The sequence below is a fragment of the Mya arenaria genome, chromosome 2 (assembly GCF_026914265.1).
Source record: "Mya arenaria isolate MELC-2E11 chromosome 2, ASM2691426v1".
NCBI classification, from domain to species: domain Eukaryota; kingdom Metazoa; phylum Mollusca; class Bivalvia; order Myida; family Myidae; genus Mya; species Mya arenaria.
The window spans coordinates 37,031,509-37,054,829 of record NC_069123.1 but is presented as its reverse complement, the minus strand read 5'-3'; the positions used below and the strand labels follow the sequence as shown (position 1 = coordinate 37,054,829).

Sequence of the window (23,321 nt, the reverse complement as noted above, 5' to 3'; positions counted from 1 at the left end):
AAACATGGCCTATACAAACAGTTCAATATATTCTTAAACCATTACTTTAACACATTAATGGCGGATATGATTTACCTATTCCATCTTGAAAATATTGGTAATAATTCGGAATTAACACTGCTTGCTAATAGATAATAATGCACCATTAAAAATCATATAAGATATAAATGTGTTACTCGCCAAGATTCATAACAAACATTAAACACACGAAAGTGAGAAAAACGTGCCTTTAGATAAAGCAGAATTTGGTAAACAATATGGGAGAAACGAAGGGCGCTTGAAATCTTGTCATAGCTAGTTTACTCTCAATGTTAACATTTATCACTTCAATTTCAATTTGACATTACACAATCGAAACTAAATAAGGTTCCTTTTGATATATTTAACAACACTCTCTGCAGTCGAAGTAACGTCTATAGTTTATTCTCCGTGTGTCTCGAAATCACTACAAAATAGGAAACAATTTCATGAAAGCACATAATAACTTCGTATATGTAACAGAAAATCGTTATACATGTTAAATTTCTTAAAGACAGTCGTTCATTTTCAAAATAAAATAAACCTATCGTAAACCTAAAAATATCTAGTAGTCTTGGCAAGATGATCTACAAAAGAGAGTTAAAATTGTCGATGAATATGAGAAAAAAATACCTTCTTGGTCTCATGAATATACTTACTAAATATCACAATGCAATTATTATGCTCAGGGTTATAAAGGTGATTTAATTGATATAATTTCTAAAATTTTGATATTTATCAATTATAATATCCCCTTGAGTAGTGATTTGTCAAAATACTTCAGGAAGTGCAATAACATTACGAATAAAGGTCTCAAATGGATTATAACAATCTATGTAAAGGAAATAAAAGTCCGACAAATAGTGAGTTTTCATAGCAAAACAAAAACGTCATATACAAGCTATAATCAATTTAAGTTCAGTGTCAGCATCTATAGGAAACGTTTATGAATAGTTTAATTGAATACATGACGTTGCTACTAGGAAACTTGAAGAAGCTTGCATGCAAACGTATAATCATTGCATCAAGTTGATAAGCATTTATTAATCAAATTCATTCTTAATCTTATTATGTTGGTTGCCAAAAACCTCTTGAAATCTACACTTAAACGCAAAAGACATTGGTTGTTAGTGAAACAGTGCATGATGGTTGCTCAGGGAAATAATTTCCCATTGAGCAAACAGTTGTACACATAATGAAACTGTGTAGTACCCTTGGCGATGGAGATTAAGTTTCAAATAGCTGTTACCTAGATACAGGAAAGTGATAACGGCTGGTATGCAAAACATAAGCAAATACCAAAGCAAATAGTTGGTTTAACAATGTGTGTCAATGCAGCTCCCCAAACAATTACTTATAAGTCTGTTTTGGTATATTTTGTGTAATACGCATATTTATGATGTCACGTTATATGTCTCTCGTTTAGTGGTTGTTTGGCCTGGAGCATTGTGAATTTTAACATGATCTGAAACAATTAATAGCATGGCCGCAAAAAATAGACTAGATTAAGATAGTTCCTGTGAGCTGATATAGAGCCATACATGCATTCTGCAACGACAACGGAGACGACAGTAACCATCCATTTTGGTTTAAAACTCTCAGAAAGGCATCGCGTTGTTTTTGCAAATTTCGTCGAAGATGACCCCAAGGTTTTTAAAATGCTCCATTTTTTTTCGTCGAAAGACAACGATGCTTAACCCCGAGAAAGTGCAACGAAAATACTATCAGGGAAACCCCTGGTGATAGTGGGAAATAATAGTATCCATCTAATTATGTCCTCGGGAGTACATATTATCTTGTAATAGTTTTCGTGCATCCGATACAACACTTGGATCTCTATGCGACATATCATAACGCTGGTACAGTCACTCTTGATCAGCACACAATGAGTCTAGTCTTGAATAACAAGTGTTCAACGCAGCAATAAGCTGCACAAGTATAGCGTGCTGGAGAATTGATATAAATAATCACGTCTCGCACCTGCAATGTCTGGCCTCTCGTAAAATATTAGGCCAATAGCATGTACATATAATACGGCGGCAAAATGATTTAGTTTATATTTCTTGATGCCTAGAATGTTTATGCGTATGTTTTGCTGATGATATGTCAGTTGATAGAGTCAAATATACAATCTTGTGATGCGAAGCGAATGATAATGCAACAAACGCCAGTGAAAAAACTTAGAACACGTGATTTAATTGCAGACGATGTTACTAATATGAGCTATAATGTATGTACATATACAGTATACATAGATAAAGATTCGCAATATGTGGAATGGAAATAAGTTTAAATTATCTATAGATTGAAATGCTAGGAAGACAAATTACAGTTTAAACTATCGTTATGTTGAATTGAGATTCACAAAGTATTTTAGTTCAATATACATTTTTTTTAGAAAACAAGTTTGGATAGCATAAAGAGCTGTTTGTGGATACAGTTAGTAGCCGGAAATTGCAACGAAATATTTACAAACATTATCCATTTCCAGAAAGTTCTAATCGCGTTTTTTTTATCTTACGCGAAATTAAGCAATATTACTTTTCTTCCTTTGACATTTGAAAATGTCCGACGTAAAAAAGTTGATTTCATTTCATTGGTCAAAAGTTAAATATATTGCGTTGCTTGAATACCGCCTCGTTTACCATGTTTTTGGTACTCACCAATATTAATATCCTCCATAACAGTGAGGGCAAATGTAATGATAAAATTTCATCAGTACACTATTCTTAATCTAACATTTATTCTTTGGTTTGATCTTCCCATGACCGTTCCCCGGTCTGCTATTGTAAAATGTCAAGGCTACATATTAATCTTTTTTATTATTATAATCGGTTTTCCAAGTTAAAGTAGCCCACACGGAATACGCCGGAACAGAATTACAGGAATAACAGATCGTCATAATGTTCAAACAGTAACATGGTTTAGTTCATATTTCTAGAAAGACCAAAGAGCTTGAATCAACTGATATTAATTTCCTCAAGACAATGTATACACTGATGATCCCTAAACTATCTCGGATTTATAATACATCATATTTCAAAGTAATTTGTCACTGAACCTCCTACGTATATACTTTAACCGAATTTCAGCAACAGAAATGGACCGAAAATTTTAATGAATAAACAGTGATATAAACTTAAAACGCACTTTCAACTATTTACATTGTTTTAAAACATTTCAACACATCTTTCATAATTTAACCACTAAATAGCACATAACTTTTTACGAACGGGGCTGAAGTAAGTAAAATAAGAAAAATAGATATATTCAATTACAAACGATAAATATAGAGGATATTTGTTTATTTCAGTGTAAGATCGTATTTTATTTCACGAGTGTCATAGAAAAACATATTTTCACGAGTGGCGAAGCCACGAGTGAAAATGTAGCTTTTTATGATTACGAGTCTTCTGTTTCTTTTATGCTTATTTTCGGAGTTTTATTTGTTTTTTTATTTATTTCTGAATTACCCCCTTTTTGAAAAGGGTGGGCTTTACGCCGCTACCCGTGGGGCGCCCCTCATGCATAATTATAGCTGTCAACTTTTTTACTTTCGGTTTGCTGAGAAATAGTTCTCTGCTATTCATTCTTATATCTTAATATTCGCTCGTTTTTTATTGCAAAGCTTTATGAACAGTAAAAAATGAAGTATTATTAGTGCACAAATGTTCCAAAAAATAATGAAAACACTTTTTATTTTAACCAAATTACTACGCTGCTATTTAAAGAATGAAAATTTGGAAAGTCAAATGTGTTAGCAAAACAAATGTGGATACTCATTGGATTTTAACCATTCTTCTTAGTTTAAGACTGCATATACGCGTGTTTTTATAGTAAGTTAATATACAGTCATCTTACTGTCAGAGACCAGTCTGTTTCGCTTTAAAACGTTTTTATCCAGAAGAGTAAATGCCACGCTAGTTTGTTGACACATTTTGAGATGTGGGTGGGGTAAAAAATATCGGATCTATCTGTAAATTGTTGTGTGAATTCTCCAGGAAGCTCATTTTACGTACTACAACGGTTAACAGTTCAAAATACATTTGATCGATGCTATAAAATTTTATTTATGTTCGAACAGTTGTTTTTGTCTGTAATTTGTTTGGAATGAAAGCAAATGTTCGAACATTCAGCTTCAAAGATCAGTAAAATGTTTGATAAACGGGATAACCGGTAATAAAAGGTAAGTTGTTAATTTCCAATTATATATTTATTTAAATTTATAAAATATTTCTTTATTTTTTTTAACCTTTTTTTGACATAATTTACTGAAGTCCATTGTTCTGTTTTGACCAAGGCAAGTACATGTAACAACAAAGGATTTTAAAAGTAGTTCTGAAAATTGATATTTTCACTCCTTATTTTGAATTGAAAATATCAAATTGATATTTTCACTGTTGTTATTTCACTGTTTAAACCCCATATTTCATCGTAAAGCATGAAAGAAATGTTTATATTTGACTATTTATATGGCGGACGATAGCACCTTAAATAAAGTAACGCGACATTTGACACATAAAGTTCGGCCTTAAATACCGTTCACAGGAGTGCCGGCTGTAAATATCTTTTATGCATGAGTGTAAATGAACGTTCTTATTGTGAAGACCTCTCCCGCACATAATGGAAGATCCTAGAGTACATCTTGTGTGATAGCGCATACGAACATTTTTAACAACAGCATTATTCACCTGCATTATTCACAATTTTGATGTTTTTTTTGCAAATGTTATACAAATACCTGTATTTGCTTGGATCAAAATATGATCGAAAAAACGCTTAATCCATTAAAATAGTAATATAATACATTATCAGAATACTAATTTCTCTTAGTTCGAAAGTGCCAGATTACAAATAAAAATATTTAGTCGCTTAACAAAGAGGCTTTGCATTACATCACAAAAAAAAAACATGTATGCTTACCGTTATTGCCCAAATGATTATTGACTGCTTGTTTAAGATCTTCATAAACCATATTTAGACCGTTTCTTGGACGCACTTTTATTTTTCAATCACCAGTGAAGAGCCTTAAAATACTCAACACGAAGAGTGTTTGCCGTTCAAAGTAAAGCGGGCGCTTCGCGTAGAATATGCCTTAAACCAAATTTATTGGAATTATATAGTCCATATACAAAGCGCTGGAAGCGTTATAATTGCATGGAGGTCACGTTGTAAAAACAAATGATACTACTTCATATCAAATTGGAAATTGATAATCAAAATCGTGATGATTTAAACAGATTATATCTATGTATCAAAAAGCTTAACTGATTCGAATGACAAATTGACAAACAATGGTAGCTGTGCATGTTACAGACAAAATATGCACACATAAAGAAGCAGAGACTATATGACTATATGAGTGAATGAAAAAGCTCGAACAATGGCAATAAGCATGAGGGCATTACTCTTTTTAAGTGTTTGGAATTTAAATAAACGTACACGCATGCATTTTTTTTCAGAACGTTTCGATTAATCACCGTTCATGTAAACTCGTTTTGTCTTGCTGAAGGGCGATGGTCATGCGTCAAAGGATTTGCAATAGCATTAACATAAAAGCGAACGTTCATTTAAACATACAGAAACTATATGTGTGGCACCTATTGCTAGAATAAACACAGGTTTGCTATAACATATAGATAATTTTACATGACAAACTACAAGTAAATATATTTAAATTGTATTTATTATTCTCTAGTAGAAAACTCATAAAGCCACGAAATTAGCAGTTAAAATTTGTTTTGCAATATCACGTAGGCCCGCTAATTTTTGCATTGGAGGAAAATGGATATTATAAAACACCAATTCCAAATTAGTATTGTTAAGACATGTTTCTCTCAATAAAAGCCTTAATGAAGACCAACATCAGCCATAAACGTTAAATGTGCAAAACAATTGAGCAGAAAATAAGACGAGCAATTTGTAAAATGTCAAGAATGTTTATGTATTTAAATCTGCTTAATTGAGCTAAATAAAAGCGTTACAAAAGACAGAAATCGAAACAGCATCGAAACCGTAGACGGAATTCCAAAGTCACGAAGAAGTGGGCTACCACAATGTGTATGCAAGTTTTATTTTGCAATCTGTACTTTTAGTGGTGTGCATATCAGAATGCATGAATACGTTTTGTTGGGGTATTAACAATATTAATCATTCTCAATAAACCAATCAACCTTCCTATCTACCGCCTTCCTTTAGATTTAGTGTAGTACGTTTGAAAATAATTGTTTGAGTATTCATTTCAGTATTAACATTAGTAATGTGTATATGCGAAGCTCATTTCCCTATTGAACTGTATCTGTAGGTTAACAACTTAATTCTGACAAGATAAATTTGATATTCAGACGATTAAAATCGAAAACTACTTATAAACAATATATAAAATATTTTATGAAATGTTTCCTTTGGGTCTTTTCGTGTCTTTTATCCTCCTCAAGTGATGTTTACTAAAAAATCTAACTCAATGTCTATTGATTAAACTTAATACGTTCCGACTTTGCTTTTACGACGATTCAGTGAATAAGACACCAAATGATAAGAGAATTTTAAAATATCAAAATAATGAACTGAACGTCATACGATGGATATTTTTGCGTACTTTTCCATATAAAAGACTGGGGATTTTCGTTAAACTAATTTGGTCCAAGAATTTAGCGGGTCACTGTTATCTTTCGTTGAATGTTGAGTGATATAAATCAGATTGATCTGTTATAGTTATGTATGAATTTATATACAGAAGTTGTCAAAGGAATTTACTTATTTGTGGTTTCGATATGGATTTTAAAGCTGCTTACATTGTAAGCATTTGTTATGGGAGGTTGGTTCAGATAATGATGCTCAGTACAATTGTCATTTTACATTGACTGTTTCATTCACTATAATATGAAAAATAAATTATCTCTTGCAAATGCTAAAATCCATCAAATGAATTGACGTTTTACCTCGGTTTGTTTTTTAATACATGTGCAACCCCCAGAAAAACTTTTAAGAAAAATCCGACTTGGCCATATCACCTCTATGAAAATTTGTTTATATAAGTAGCATGTTCCGCTAAGTGTGTGTTCTAAATACGAGATAATGCATTTATCGAACTCAATATTTTTATGTTTATTTCTGAAATTGTCACGAGAAGAATTAATTGTCACAAGAAAATCAATTGACATGCATTTGCAGAAGTGATAGTCGGCACTGACACGGACATAGTTATCAAAACCAGCTTAAAGTCAAAATGAAACCAATAATTCTACTTTGGTGCACATAAGTCTTCAAACGGATTAATTCTATATCTGAAATGCATTTATATTACAAAACCGACACATACTAATTTGGCAGTACTTAAAATGAATCAATGTAAAAATTTATCATTTTTAAATAGCATGTTTGTTTTCCTTGATAAGTCATTCATTGATCCCGAAAAACGATGAACGAGTACAGAAGTGTCAACCCAACAACCTTGAATTTGTCATATCACTTTGTTCAATACAATGGGGATGAATCGTGAAATCTTATTACTCTCGGAAATTCCTGCATTATATGACGTATTTGAAGACAAATAGAACAAATGACAACCAATCCCTGACGTTTCAGATCTTATAAACCTTTGTAACTTTGATTCGTCTATACCCACTGTGCATTTAAGTTAGTGATTTATATGAGCCATAGGGGATCATGTTAAATGCTGATGCGCGGTGACTTTTTATCATGTTGTTATGAGATGGAAGACTTGCTGAGTACTGAAAATGCATTACAAATACTACGGTATAAGTAAAGTATTTACAGAATGTACGTCCTTTATTTTAACTGAACTCGGACATCAAACATATCCCTTTTTGAGGCCGAAATAGGTCATTTTTAAAACTACTTTCGTTGTATATTTTAATATATTATGTCCCTAGACATTTAATCCTTCAAAATTATATATAAATAATTAGATCGCTTACATTTAATCACATTCAATTATATATACACTCATGGCTGTAGTCGTACATATGGGAAAAAAGGAATACCCAAGTCTGAAATGAGCCGTTTAAATATATACTTAATTACTTCAAAAGTTGGCAGAATAATATATACTATATTAAAACAACCATTTTGTAAATGTCTAATAACAACGATTTGAAATAAATTGAATAATACCGTACTTTAATTGGATGTGTCTGCAAAACATATAAAAAAATATAAGCTATGGCTTCTCCTGAGAGGTTTGTTTATAATAGTGGAATGCTTCAAACTGCGCCAAGTTCAATCTTTTCTTTAAAAAGTCTATAAAACTTTATTTAGGGATATGATATACTTTTTTTGAAAACTTTAGTTATATATTTGAATTAACACTGCTTGTGATTTTTGGTGAACGTCTATTTTCATAGTTTTCGTCTGTTTCTGATTTTTTAAATCTAGACGTACAGATACTACAAATTACATTTAAAGTCTTGTAAAAATACATATTTTTTTACATTGATTTTGCAAAAGCAATTAAAACATATATTCGTAAGAGGTATATGTGAAACTGTTTCACTCGTCAAGGGATATAAGAAACATTTACAAGAAGAAAGTGTGACAGATGCAAGTGCTTTTTGTTCTTAAAGTTAACAATTATTGCAAAAATAGAAAAGTTGACCCAGAATAATCAAAAGCAGTTCTGCAATCAAAGTCAATATACCAAAGGTCTCGAAATCGCTTCAAATATCAAGCTATTCCTAGAGAAAACATAACACAATAACCTCACATGAAAAACCTCTGCAGTCACGGATAAAATCTATATTTTGCTGCGTATAAACGTCACAGGAATTGCAATATAAAATGGCCAATAAATAAATCATACAAAGCTGCGTAGTAAATCGTTTTTCATGTCCAATATTTATTAAAATAATCTTATTTACTATGTTTACAAAAGGATTTCGGTTAATCTTATCAAACTTATCATCGGAGGGGGGTTCCAATCAAATATTTACCATAATTATGAGAGTTAACCTTATCTAATTGGTCGTTTTCATCAACCTCAACAACAATACTCTTTATTTTGGTTAAACCTTAAGTTTAAATAAAAATAAAAACAAAGATTTCCTTCAGCATTATAAATTAATAAGTAATTTATCTCTAGCAAATGCTAAAAGCCGTCAAATAAATTCATTTTTTACCTTGTTTTGTTTTTAATACATGTGCAACCCACTGTATACGAACTCCAATTCTGATAATAAAGTGATGACATGAATGTTTGCTCATAATTGCAAGCGTTTCCTTCTTAACGGTACATCAAAATTTTTATGTATGTCAAAATATAATCTGCGTTGTGTCACGCAGACTGCTTCTAAAAATCCGACTTTCTTGGCTATGACTATGACCATATGTTTTTAAGTAGCTTGTTCCTCTAAGTTTGTGTTCTAAATACAGGATAATGCATTTATCGAACACAATATAATCGCGTTAAAACTTTATATCTGACTATGTCCAGAGAAGAATTAATTGTCGCAAGAAAATCAATGGACATGCATTTGCAGAAGTGATAGTCGGCACTGCCTTGGACAAAGTTAACAAACCAGCTAAATGTTAAAGTGAAACCAATAATTTTACCTTTGTAATCTTTACTTTATGCTTCAAATAGATTAATCCGATTCTGAATTGCATTTATACTACAAATCCAATACAAACAGATATGTAAGTTCATAAAATGAATAAAAAAAAAATATATCAGTTCCTGTCTTAATCATTTACTGACCCAGAAATATAAAGCGAGTACAGAGGTGTCAACACAAGCTTGAATGTGGTCATGTCAGTCTTTCAACAATACTTTTATTTTATTTGAACATCCAGTCATCGGTGTGAACTTATTATCGAACGAAAAATTTGTCAATTCACAATTTATTAGAACAATAGTTTTATAGCTATTGACTGAACTCCTGTCTAAGTTATTTTTGATAAATTTAATATTTAAATCAATTTCCCGGTTGCCTAATCCAAAGCCTTATGTATTTCCAATAAGTTTCTGTTTCATTCATTATCCAACTGTTTTATTATGTAATAGCTTGCTTGCAATTAAGAATACTACGTATGACAGACATATTAGCAAAACTTTTGCATTTTATAAAAACTTTTTACAAACATTACTTATGAAGTTCTCAAAGGATCGCTCATATATCAATTTATGTAAGGGGAATGGATATCGCACTAATTAAAAAGATTTTCAAGGAATGCAAAAAGGTCTTTTACATGCTTAATTCAGTTATGAGTTAAATGACAGCCTCTTGGTTGCGACAACCCTACTGATGAGTTTCATTTAATCGAGGTAGGTTTCTAAGAAACTTGTATAGGCTTGTAGGCAAACCAGTTAAAAAGCATATAACAATCAAATTCTTTCATAATATTCACAATATAAGTTGCCGAAAGCCTCTTTAAATGTACATAGGTTTTAAACACACAAGTCAATGGATGCCGCTATATCTAAACTGGGCAAGGAGAGATCCAGTGATATGTTTTCATTCGGTAACGGTAACGGATACGACAGTAATAATCCCTTATGCATCGCATCGCATCATTTTGCAAGATATCGGTGAAGGAAGACCCAAATGCTATCACCATTTTTCATTTTTCAAAAACAACTCAGCCAACATTCGCAGAAACACAACGAAAATGTTATCATTGGAGAAAACGAATGATTTTGACAAAAACTATCGTTGAATTTATAATATCCCAATAAGTCTGTGCTCGGGAGTGCAGATTATCTTATAAAAGTTCACCGGCATCCGATACACTACTGGGATCCCCATGCGGAAATATCAAATCAGTGGTGATCATTAATGTGTCTAGTCTTTAATAAAAAAGTTCAACCTAGCGACTAGCTAGACAATTAAAACATGCTAGAGCATTATAGTAATTAATCAAGTCTCGCACCTGCACTGTCTAGAATCTCATTTCCTACTTGGCCAATAACAGGTAACTATAATACGGCGACAAAATGATTTAATTCATATGTTTATACGCCAAAAATATCTATGATTATGTTTAACTTATGATTTGTAAGGCGACAGCGCCCAATTTGCGAGCGAAGCGAAACTTTGCGATTTTATTTTCCTTTTTAACGATAGTTGAACTTCAAAGATGTGATTTCGCAAATCTATTTCCTTTCCCTGACACTCGAAAGTGTCCTGCGATACAGAGTAGATTTTATTTCAATGGCCAAGTTCAATTTGTAGCATAACTTCGCTTCCGCCTTTTCCACCATGGTTTTGGTACTGGCTTATTAAGAATGAGGATAAAATGTGTTGATAAGATTTCTTAGGTACATTCTTTTACTGGGATTCTTTGTTATGTTTGGCCTACTCTTGCTCTTCCCATGTCGGTTCCCCGGTTTGCTATTGTAAAATATCATAGGCACATAAGTCAGCGTATACTACAGATATCATTTTTTTATATTCATATTTCACACTCTTGAAGCCAAACCAGCAAACATGCAATACAGCGGAACAGAATTATGATCAAACAGTTCCATTGGTTTTACAGAAATTGGCACAAAGGCTTTAATGAACAAATCACTCCCGTAAAACTTAAACAAGTCACGAATAACGAATTCCGGCGCGTCATTGAATAATCTTATTTTGCTTTTGATTTTACCAGACATTTAAAAGTCAGGGTCTATCAGGAAATATTAAATGCTGTTTGGTTGTTCAAACATATGTTTTTTTACATAAAGAACTCAAATTGAAAGATTTTTTGTTGAACACATTGATAGGATATAATTGAATCATACATTTTTCAAAGTGCACAACAGTGAATACATCAGAAGAAATTCTCATCTTTATTCAGAAAACAACATACCATACAAAAACTTTTTTATGTGGACAATACATAGCACGTTAGAGAACCTTTAAGTCTGTATTATTGATTGTTTGAACATAAAGCTTACTATCTTAACTATTTTGTTAAATGTGAATAATGCGGTGGTATTTTGAAATGTATATATACAAATCAGTAAAATACTGACTGGAATATTAATATGGAAGATATAAGATTCAGTAAATCATAGAGAAATTTGAAGGCATTAATCATAAACGAGCTTCAGTTGCATAACGCCAACTCGTAGTTACCTACTTTCAAATCATTGGTACAAATCATTCGTTAAGAATTCTTCTTATATATGACCAGAAAACTAAAGATAAATTTGATAAATATTGGATGAATAGTAGTTATCGTATTTTCTAGTACATGCCACCTTCACGCCATGGGTTATCCAAACTAAGTCTCGCTTAAAGTCGAATAAGAACATTTGCAGCAAATACATTTATCTGTTTTGGCATTCAACGAAACTGAATAATACATCGTACCCATTAATGGAATGTTGCTATTCGATATATAACTGAAGACGCACATGCGATACATTTTAAACTATCAACGTCGTGGTATATATTGATGTTTTTCACGCCGATGACGACGATAGAAATGTTATGAAATACCTAGACTTAAACGAATTGATTCGCATCAACAGAACAGAACAGAACAGACAGTTTATTAGACTTATACAATAGTATATCGTCTTAATACATAATAGTATACACAAATCAATGCCACGTGTCTAAACATTATAGTTTTCAAAAGAAATAATTTCCATGACTTCAAACAGTAAAACTAATATTTATGAATAATAAATAGACTATAGATCAAAAGAACTAATTAAATAAATTCATTCAATCAAACCTAATATGTATGAGTAATAAATAGTATATAGATCAATTTTTAACATAGGCAATGCGGAAAAAAAACAAAAACTGCATAAAGTTAAGTCACAATGTTAATTAATGTATTTCTAATAACAAATGCCTCTTTCATATATTTACAAACATTTATTACCTCCAACCTATCAGTTGAAGTAAGCATATTGTGGAACTTGTATACAGATGGATTAACATAATACAAACGTTTAATGTACTTTTTTCGTAATTGAGTATAACAACGACAAATGCAAATAAAGTGGTATTCATCTTTTATATCGTTAGTATTACAACATAAGCAATAACGCTCATTGCGAGGTAAATTAATACGAGCATACCTTCCTGTCTGAATTCTTAAAGGGTGTACAGAAACCCTTAATCTAACAAAATACAATCGTAGAGTTCTAGGTACAATATCTAAATAATGCTCATAATCTAAAGTGGGTTTAAACACTCTATACATATCTTAAACTGGACTATTACCAGCAGTTACACACCATTCTTGGTTGAATGTATTTACAATTCTACTTTTAAATTCACTAATGAATGTATTAACATGTATCGCATTGGGATTATCAAACACATATGCAAAACCATAATTATTTAACAAAGTTTTCACATTTGAAACCCAGTTGGTATAACCCTTATTATTGTGATCATCAAGTGCATGATTATACATAGACTTCAGAATAATATTATTGCTATTAACAATTTTAAACCAGTACTTTATAATGCGTACATATCTAATAATATATAGAGGATATCTTCCTAGTTCGCCATATACAGCAGCATTACATATTTAAATTTCACTTGTAACAATCGTTTACAAAATTTCAAATGGATGCATTCTATTTCTTTGGATTTACTAAAACCCCATACTTCGGATGCATAATTAAGTATAGAACCAACAAAGGCATCAAATAATTGACAAAATATTTTAGGTTAAAGATCAAATTGCTTGCATTTATATAACAATGTGTTCATAGCCTTGATAACCAAAATAAAGTTAAAACCAAAACCGACCATCCAATAGAAACGATAAACTTACCTATGACAATAAAAATAATAAAGTTTAAATATTTTATACACTTATTCATGTATGTATTATTGATAATGCAGGGGTATACATATAGGAAAGTAATTGGGCGTTACATCTAGACATCGAGAATAAACATGCCACCATCAGAAAATATGATACCCATCGCCAATATGCTCTATTGCCGTTTTCTTGAGTTCATCTTTCTGAATTGATAAGGAACCTTCATTCAGAGAATCTGGCTGTCCGGTTAGCGTAGTGGTTAGCGCACTCGCTTCTCACCAAGGCGACCCGGGTTCGATTCCCGGCCTGGGCGCATGTGAGTTTGGTTAGTGGTCACCAAGCCGGACAAGTGGGTTTTCTCCGGGTACTCCGGTTTCCCCCACAACACAAGACCACACTCTCGCTCAACATCGTGCCAACGAGAGTGACTTAGTATAAGCTACCATAGCTTTCTTCACAATCGTTGTAAAATATATAATGTTTAAACTAGAGAATCTGACTTCAATGTTCTATTGTGCCTAAACGGTTACTGTGTAACTTTGTTTTTAAATGTTCTCTTCAACATCTTCTCTCACAAACATGAAATGGCTATCATAAACCGAAGAACGCAATAATGAAACCTTTACATCCTTTTTGAACTATGTTAGAGAAAAAATAGAGCGCGAAACAGATCTAGTCAACAACAAAATAAACTTCCATGAAAACAAAAAGCATCTGTTGAATAACTACATAAATGCATAAATACCTCCTATCTGTTCTATCTATCTATTCTATCTATTCTATTCTATTCTTTCTATCCTTTCTACACATCCTACCCTCCTTCATTATTATCTTCTTACTTTTTATTTCAACACTTAAATATTGAAAGATTAAAAGACTGCTTCCTGCATTAGCAGTAACCTATATTGACTTTTTGTACAATATGTTTTTGCATGTGATATCACTCATACACCAGTACTTAAAAAGCAAATATTATGTAATACAAATAACAAGTACGCTATATAAATGTCTCATTGATATATATATATATATATATATATATATATATATATATATATATATATATATATATATATATATATATATATATATATATATATATATATATTGCAGCGTGTTGTGTTGTATAATATTTGTCAATATTGAATAATAAAAAAAATAAAATAAAAAAATAATGAATTCGAAACCAATGCAAAACATTTTAGGTAATCACCGAATTGTAAGATAAAAGTCATATCCAATATATTGAATCGTGTAATGAATTACTGTTGAAATGACCTGTCAAATTATCGGATGTCAACGCCTTTGTAAGACAAAAACATATGCCAACAAAGGCCTGACGTCTATCAATCTCATTGAAATCATATCGTGACGTTCACTTCATGTCATTACGTTATGTATGATCTGAGAACATGACGTTAGAGGTCACCTCAAGTTTACCTTTATAAATTGCATATTGATAAGCATGTGCACGAAATCATGTCCAATGATAACGTTCTTAACGTAGCAGGTTTGGTTGAAACTTTAAATGGCGTCGTTGGTGACGATGCTGACCCGGGATCTCCCTGACCGCTTTAACAATTTCTTTCCGAAAATCAGTGACTGTTAGCCTTTGATAAATTAACGAAGCGTGAAATAAATAACAAGGGAAGGATGACAGTTCAATTGAATCGGAAAACGACCATATAAACTTAACTGGATTAAAGAAAGTTATATAATGCTTTTAAACGAGAGCATATCGTGTAAATGGATAAATAACATTATTAATCAGACCCATAGATGATACACCACTACAAACCTGATGTGACGTTTTGAATTTGACAATATAATACAAATTCGCGAGCACGAGCAACATCATTGTCTAGATTCCTGGACCTGAACTTCGTTATCAGGCGTTAATCACGTTGATTGACCAGTTGAATGCTGAAAGTTAGTCATTACTTGCACATATCTATGCTTACAAGTGTTCATATTGATACATTGTTAATGTTATATGTAAACACCTAAGTATAGCATGTGTAAACTATCATCTATGCTAATCATGTTGCACAATAAATGTTACTGTAAGCCAGGTAAGTTTTAACTTGACTTGTATTTAATTATGTAAAGCTCAGTCGGGGTTTTTTGTTATTTTTCGAGGGAAACCCCTGTGGTATAAACTGTTTTTACTGCATTGCAGCTGCAATATTTTGGAACTTAGAAGAGTGAGGTTCATTTTATAAATAATAAGATTTTTTTATGTTATCTTTTATTAGGAGAAGGATGTATCATCAAACAGGTTTTAAGATAATATGAAAAACCCAGGAGACTGGGACCCTCTGCATTGGAGTAAAAAATTCTTCTATTTTTCAGAGAATGCCCAAAAAATGTTTTGATTTAAGAGTAAAGACTGAATCAGGTGAATAATAAGAATATTTAGGGGGGTATTTCATTTAAGTTATACTTAGAAATGTAAATTGGGGTGATATTGTTTATGATTATCATTCTAAATATTAATAATTACATTGGACATATTTGGTTTCGCCTTTGCCAACCCGACATCAGGTTTTGATATTTGGGAAGTGTTTCGGCTATTAAAATGGAAGATTTTAAAATCTACTTCATCATCATATTCACTAATTCAGTAATCACATCATTCGATCGGAGTATTCTCGCGATATTGATAAAATATTGAGCGCACATAGCAGTCGGAAAAGCTTTTTACAAAAAAACAACAACCTTCTTTTGTTACAAAAAACAACAACCTTGTTAAAAGCAGTCAACAGTTTGATGTTTAGATGCTTTCTACACCTTAACTTTTTGTACTAAATTAATTGAGGCATTATATTTCACTTCAGAGAAATTTCTATCATATTTAGATTTCTTTCATAGTTTATACATGTAATGGAACAATCTGTAAAGAAAACATAGATTCTCTTTCAGCGAAAATAGAAGGAGGATGAAGTGTCTTTATTATTCTCAAAGGTCTGTATCTAACTCGGTGATTTGATTAATTATACTTCAAATATACAGGAAAAATAAATGAGATCATCGTATTCTGGAAGCAGTTTATTAAATAAAATAGATACCCGATATACGTAGCCTTAGTGTTCAAAACTATATTTTGTCCATTGGGATGGCAGTACTTTTCAAATCTGGTATACATTTATTAAGGTAAATCAGCATTCAGTAGTTGATTAATGAAGTGAATCAGTAGGTTTGAACAGAAGCTGGGTCAGTTGACAAAATATCATCTCAAACACTAAGCTGCTAAATGTCACATTAAGACATTTTATTTTGGTAAATTCAAACTAATAAACTTTAACCATAACATAAACATAACATAAAGAGACACATTTAATACAACAATTAACAAATAAAATAATTAATGATTGGTGGCAAACTGTATTCATCTGCAGTATATATAGCTAATGAAGTGAATGTCACTGATCTGTATAAATGATCAAATTCATCATAGCTGATCATGTTTAATGTGAACTTCAAATATTTTGACTCCTGTATTCTTTTTTCTTAACATATTGGTTTACATAATGGTTGCTGTTATGAGGCAGCAAGAGTCCCAGTTTTTCTGCACTTCCATAGTGTACCTTAAAAATGAATTGAAAGAATAGTTGAATAAATAAATTCTTGATAAATGCTTAGCTACAACAATGTTGTGTTTTGGATTCTAAGTAATAAAAAATATTAAGTCATCTAATATGATTTACTTTAAATTTCTTCACTGACTTCCCTCTTTGACAGAGTGAAAGTATAATACTTAAAAGTATATTTCCAGACTTGAAATGTAATATCATTCAATTTTTTACAAAAAAGCTTTTTTTATCTTTACACAAATATTGCAAACAAATGGAATCCAAAGATGCTTTAATCATTAACTTCAAGTAGTATTATATCTACCTATTTTCTATTCCTTAAATAAAATAAAAAAAAGTTTGATGAAAATTTTAATTGAATATGTATTCACCTGTTCTGTTTGTGTCTAAGGATTACCATATGGATATGGTAAATACAGGAACACCTTCTTCTGAGACTTTCAGACAGCTGGACTTCCTGAATTGTTCAACTAAAAGCAATAAGTTGTCAAAAACACACACATTCATTTCACTTCATGTCAATGTAACATTAGTTAGTAACTTATTCTGCACACAAGAACATGTACATAAAAAATGTATTCTTTAAATAAGCAGTGAAATTATAATTACTTGTTTTAATATTAGTGTAGGTTTTTTTTTTAAGAATGTATTATTGTGGACAAGTACATCAGTAACATTCATCCATGGAACAAGATTAGATACACTTGGAGAGTACTGTATTGCATTTATTAAAGTACATCTACAATGAACAGTTATTCTGTGATCACGTGGTAGTCATGTGATCACAACAACTGTTAAAATTATCTAAACATTATACAAATATTCAAATGTTAACTCAACCACGGAAGATAGCTCAGCTCATATTTGTTTCAAACTCTATGAAATGACAGTCTACAAGCTTCAATCTAAGGAATTTTTAAATTCATCTACAACTGCTAGTACATACCAATAAACTCTGCTTGTATCCTGGATGGGGGTCATCTGGTTTCAAATCCTTTATGATATCTGTTTTGTAGGATATCCGGTTGGGGAAGAGAACTCAAAGACTCATGTTTCATAGTATTCATCTATGACTGTCATCAATTATTATCATTTACATTATTATTACAATATATTGGCGAAATAAACACTTGGTCTCCGCCAGGGCCTGGTTCACACATCAACTATGATGATCTACAAGACTACAATAATTTACAATATTAAAGTAACCTGCGAGGTTAAGTATGCCGGGGTGAGGCTCGAACCCACGACCGCCGGTACGCTAGCAGGACGCTCTACACAACTGAGCTAACCGGGCGGCTGGTTCTTACCCACACAGTACGATTTTGTATTTACGTTTCATAATCCGGTGTTTTTATCAAACTATTCCTTCCAATAATTCTTTCCAAGCAGGCCTTACAGAGTATCTAATGCTGCAGCAGAGTCATAACATTCGTACATACGAAATGAATAAATAATGTAATATATTTGGTTAAAATGAAAGTGTCAGTCGACTGGACAAACAGCAAGTTCATAACTTTTCATGGACATCAGAAGAACCCGTTAATATTATGGTATTAAACTATTCATATTTAATCTTTTACTCACGCTTATGTATCCGCATCGTTTATAATAGGTCAATAGTTCGTAATATTATGATCATATTGCAATTGTTTTACTTACAAACAAGTTCAATTTTCTAAGACGCCATTTTGTTTTTTGGTAGTGTTAATTACGGGAATACTTCAGTAATCAATGACACATAAAAAACAGTTAAAAGAAAATACAGGATGGAAAGGAATATTTATTATAAACTTAATCCAGTAGCAATCGGTTTACATCTACAAGTGACGGATGCCGGTGTTTACCTCGTAAATAAACGGCTATTGCAGCATCTTAAAATGGTGTCCTTTTAATGGCATTTGGCATGCAGAGAGAAAAAAAGTTTCGGAAGAAACCCTGAAAGTTTCATCAAAACGACACCATTCTGAGCATACAAATTTGCTATATTTTGTAAAATTGCCATATACCCACAGCTTAATTCGGCCATGACGTTTGGAGTAAACGTCAGCTTCGTGTCTGCCTTCGACGTAACGAGCAATTTCATTGGCTAGTGGAGAGGTCAACCTGAGGTGACCCCTTACGCGAAGTCCTCAGATCCACATAGCGTAACGTCGTGAAGCCTGTATTGGGGATCTGATTTTAATGAGATTGGACGTCTATAATATGTTTTACAAGTTACAAGGTTCCTTTATCTCATGGCGTACGCACTATGAAGCTTTGAAAGCATTCGACACAATTATGTTTAAACCATGTTTATTTGGTCAATTGCTATACTTATTGCCAGATGAAATGAATTGTAATATGAATCGCAGATGCAAAATAACCAATGCTGACCATCATTTAAATGTGTCATTAACGTATGTTTAAATCTTTAGTAGTACATGTAGAACATCGAAGTCACTTATTGAGATCGTTTGTAGACAATTTATATACATCATCAAGTTTTGCTCTCACACAGAAGTGTTTTATTTCACTCCTTTCACATGGTAGTAATGTATTTCCTGCTTATTGCGGTCCACTTTTTAGTTTTGAAGGATTTCTCAAATAGAAGTCCTCTGGAAAACTCTTTATTTATAGCTTTCTTTTCTACGGTTTTGCATGATCACTTTTGATTTTGAAGAGATTCCCAATATATTAATATCTCTGACATAAAAACACAATCTTTTAAAGGATATAAACGTCAATAAACTTCTTTAATTGTCTCTGATAAATCAACAACCTCGTTTATATGCGAACATGGTAGACCAATGTCTGGGATGTGCTGCTTTTATGTCATTTGTGCTCCGTAATTGCTGTAAAAGGTTTTAGGAACCAAAATCAGAATTGTCGATCCTATTGATTGTTTTGCACCAAAGGTTTGAACAAAGGTAACCGCGAAGGGGCATTCAGAACGTAATGTATCTGCTTGTTTACGATAAATGTTGGTGGAAATGCTTCGGCAAATATTCACATTCTGGTACCTTCCTAAATGTTCTAAGCCCCCATCTGTACCAACCAAAGTGTAACTGCAACGCTTCTGTTACTAACATTTAAACACAGTGAAGATATTCATTTAAATGATCAAGCAATCATATAAAGTGATTGTAAAATTCTCGGATATGTATGCTTTTGCGTATACATAACGTAGGTTTGGTATGCTGTGTTGTTTGTTTTGTTGTTCTGAATAATAACACTTTTTACACTTTGAAAATGATATGGTTTAAGCATGTTTCATCATTTGTTTAAACAAAACAAGTTTCAGCAACAACACTGTAATTTCTTTGTAGTCATCGATTCTTTTGATTTGTTATAAATAACACGTATGTCAAACAAAAACAATGAAAAGACGAAATAAATGTCAAACAACTAAAATTATAGTTAACCTGATGCTTATATATATGGTCACAATATAAACAGTTCGAACAATTTTACATTTAAAATTAGGAGTTTTTGAATGGCACTTGATAGTAATTTACAGCTATGATACACAAATGTTTAGAATTCAGTATAATTACAGTGTAACCTTAATTGTAAGAAAGACTGATATACGAATGTAATAAAAGTAAATATAACTGTATGCAAGCTTGTCTTGATTAAATATCTTGGTATTATATTAAATGGCTGAATATGACCAGATTGAGCAGTTTTGTGGCAAGCAATAATGATAAAGTATTAATGATATGCCAACTAATTTATCATTTGCAAAAGATAACAAAAACGTTCAGCTTCACTTAAATAACATGATTAAATATATTCCATGTATTGCTGTGATTCTATTCTTCTCTCCTTGACTGGACTAGGCACATACACACAACCTTAATTACTACACATAAAAAGCTCCTATTTCTGCAAAATATCCTTTCAGCAGCTACATATACGTACATCACAGGAAATGCTGTGATTTTTCAGCTGTGTTGTATTGCTATGTAAAAATTATATATTGTAACATTTTTGATAAGTCTGTTGTTTCATTTAGGATCAAATATATACGAAGGAGTGTTAGTGTCAAATGCGTTCAACGAATGATAGTAAACATGATATGTTTTTTTGAATGTTCGTGTATATTGTCTTAAAAAAATATTTTGAATTATTTCAAGCATTTTAGTCTTCATTTTCGTCATGAAAAAAAACGAAACTGTTTCAAAATTAATGGTGTTCCGCTATCTTGTAATTCTGTTGGGGCATATTCTGTTTTGGCTGTTAAAGCTTTGTAGAAATAATTATCGATTATATTGAAGTGATACCTTTTCTATATGCAGCCTCATCGGCCTATGACATCTTTCAATAGAAAACAATGTGACCGACAAGGGAGGCGCGTGAGGTGGCCATGCATATGCGTGAAAGATATAAGCCGAATATAATACACTGAAAAAGCCTTGACAACATATCAATTCCAATTCTTATGATATATATATTCATATGCGGTAGCCAATCAATGCACCAGAATAGACGTTTAACCAAACGCAAATAAAAACAACTATGCTACTAATAAGGAGTACGTTCTAATGAAAAGCCATGCGGTATGACCATGCCCGGTAACTGGGGGTTAATTTCATTTTGTAGTTATGCCTAGATGATCAGCTATTGAACAAAACAAGGAAATCGATATTCAAATATTCCGGAAATGGATAGTTTGTGTATGGATTTTGGTGAAATCTCCGGATACAGATAGTATGGCAAAAACGCCTTTAGTGTTGAAATGCAAAACAGATTCTATACATTGACTATACCGAACTAAAAACCTTTTTCAATCTCAGATGAATACAACGTGACATTTTAATTAATAAAGCATTAAAATGAAATTCCTTGTCGCACATTGCGTTCTTATAACTCTGCCTGTTTGTTCAAGTTTATTCATATTGCAATAGTTGTCTTTTCTGATACAGATGAATTGAATCAAAAGAGCCATACATTGCAGTAATCTAAACAAAAAGTTATCGAAATGTTTGATTCCGCTGATGAAGTATTGGCTCAATTACATCACTGATTGGCTCCTAAGAAATATCAACGCACGCACATCTTGAAGAAACATTGATCGAGCATTGCGTGCCAAAGCGATTACCAAAACAAATAATTACTAATGACGATATTAAAAGATTTGTGTTTTGTGGTTTTGTTGTCTAGTGACGTGGTATGTGTCTAATGTAGTGCCTTGATGTTTATGCCTTGGAAAGGATATTAGTTAGATTTAGGGCTTCTTGTATTGTCCCTTGTAATTTTCATTTGTTTGTTTAATTAAAATATGTTTACAAATTATCCAATACTCCTGGAATTGCTGATCACTTGTGTGGTTCCTGATATTATATGTTTAAGTGCATTGCATGCAAACTATATTCTAATTGCAATGATAACGGTGATGAGGTACGGTAATAGCCCCCTTTATGTTAAAATAGCTAACAAAAGCACTACACACGGAGGCAACAACCGTTTAATGTTGTTTTGGGGTAGTTTTGTTTCGAAACGTAGCACACTATGACTAATAGTATGCTTTATGTGTCTTTGCAATACAAGTGCCGATTGTAACTAGAGACATGCGTTCTGGGGTACATGTAGTTTGATACAGTTAAAGTTTAAGCATTGCACGACGACCCCAAGGATAGCACAATTCATCATTTATGTCCTAAAATAAGCGAGATTTAGTTCAAGAAGCTCACCATAAATACTTTTACAGCAAAGTAGCGTAAGTGCGACGTACTCTTTAGTCGGAGATAAAACAAATAATTATTGCGTAGGAGAGCAGGTAATAAACAATAGTAAACGGGCTTTTCGAAAACACTTTTATTTCTTCTTTTGCTAAATCGCTGGTATTATGCTTATTTGGTATATGTTATTTAAATGCCTACGTATAGTCAAAGGAGTGTAGTTTGCGATAAGATATAGAAGTTGAATAGTTGGCGGTAAGAGTAATAAAACCCACAGAAGGCGCAAAATTTACAGAATTTGTTGTCT

General features: G+C 32.1%; 1 protein-coding gene across 2 annotated transcripts in view; it reads right to left on the bottom strand.

The window, feature by feature from the left end:
- LOC128218821 (synaptotagmin-15-like) overlaps positions 1–23,321 on the bottom strand; it is a 198,956-nt gene that overhangs the window by 151,047 nt on the left and 24,588 nt on the right. The window lies entirely within an intron of this gene.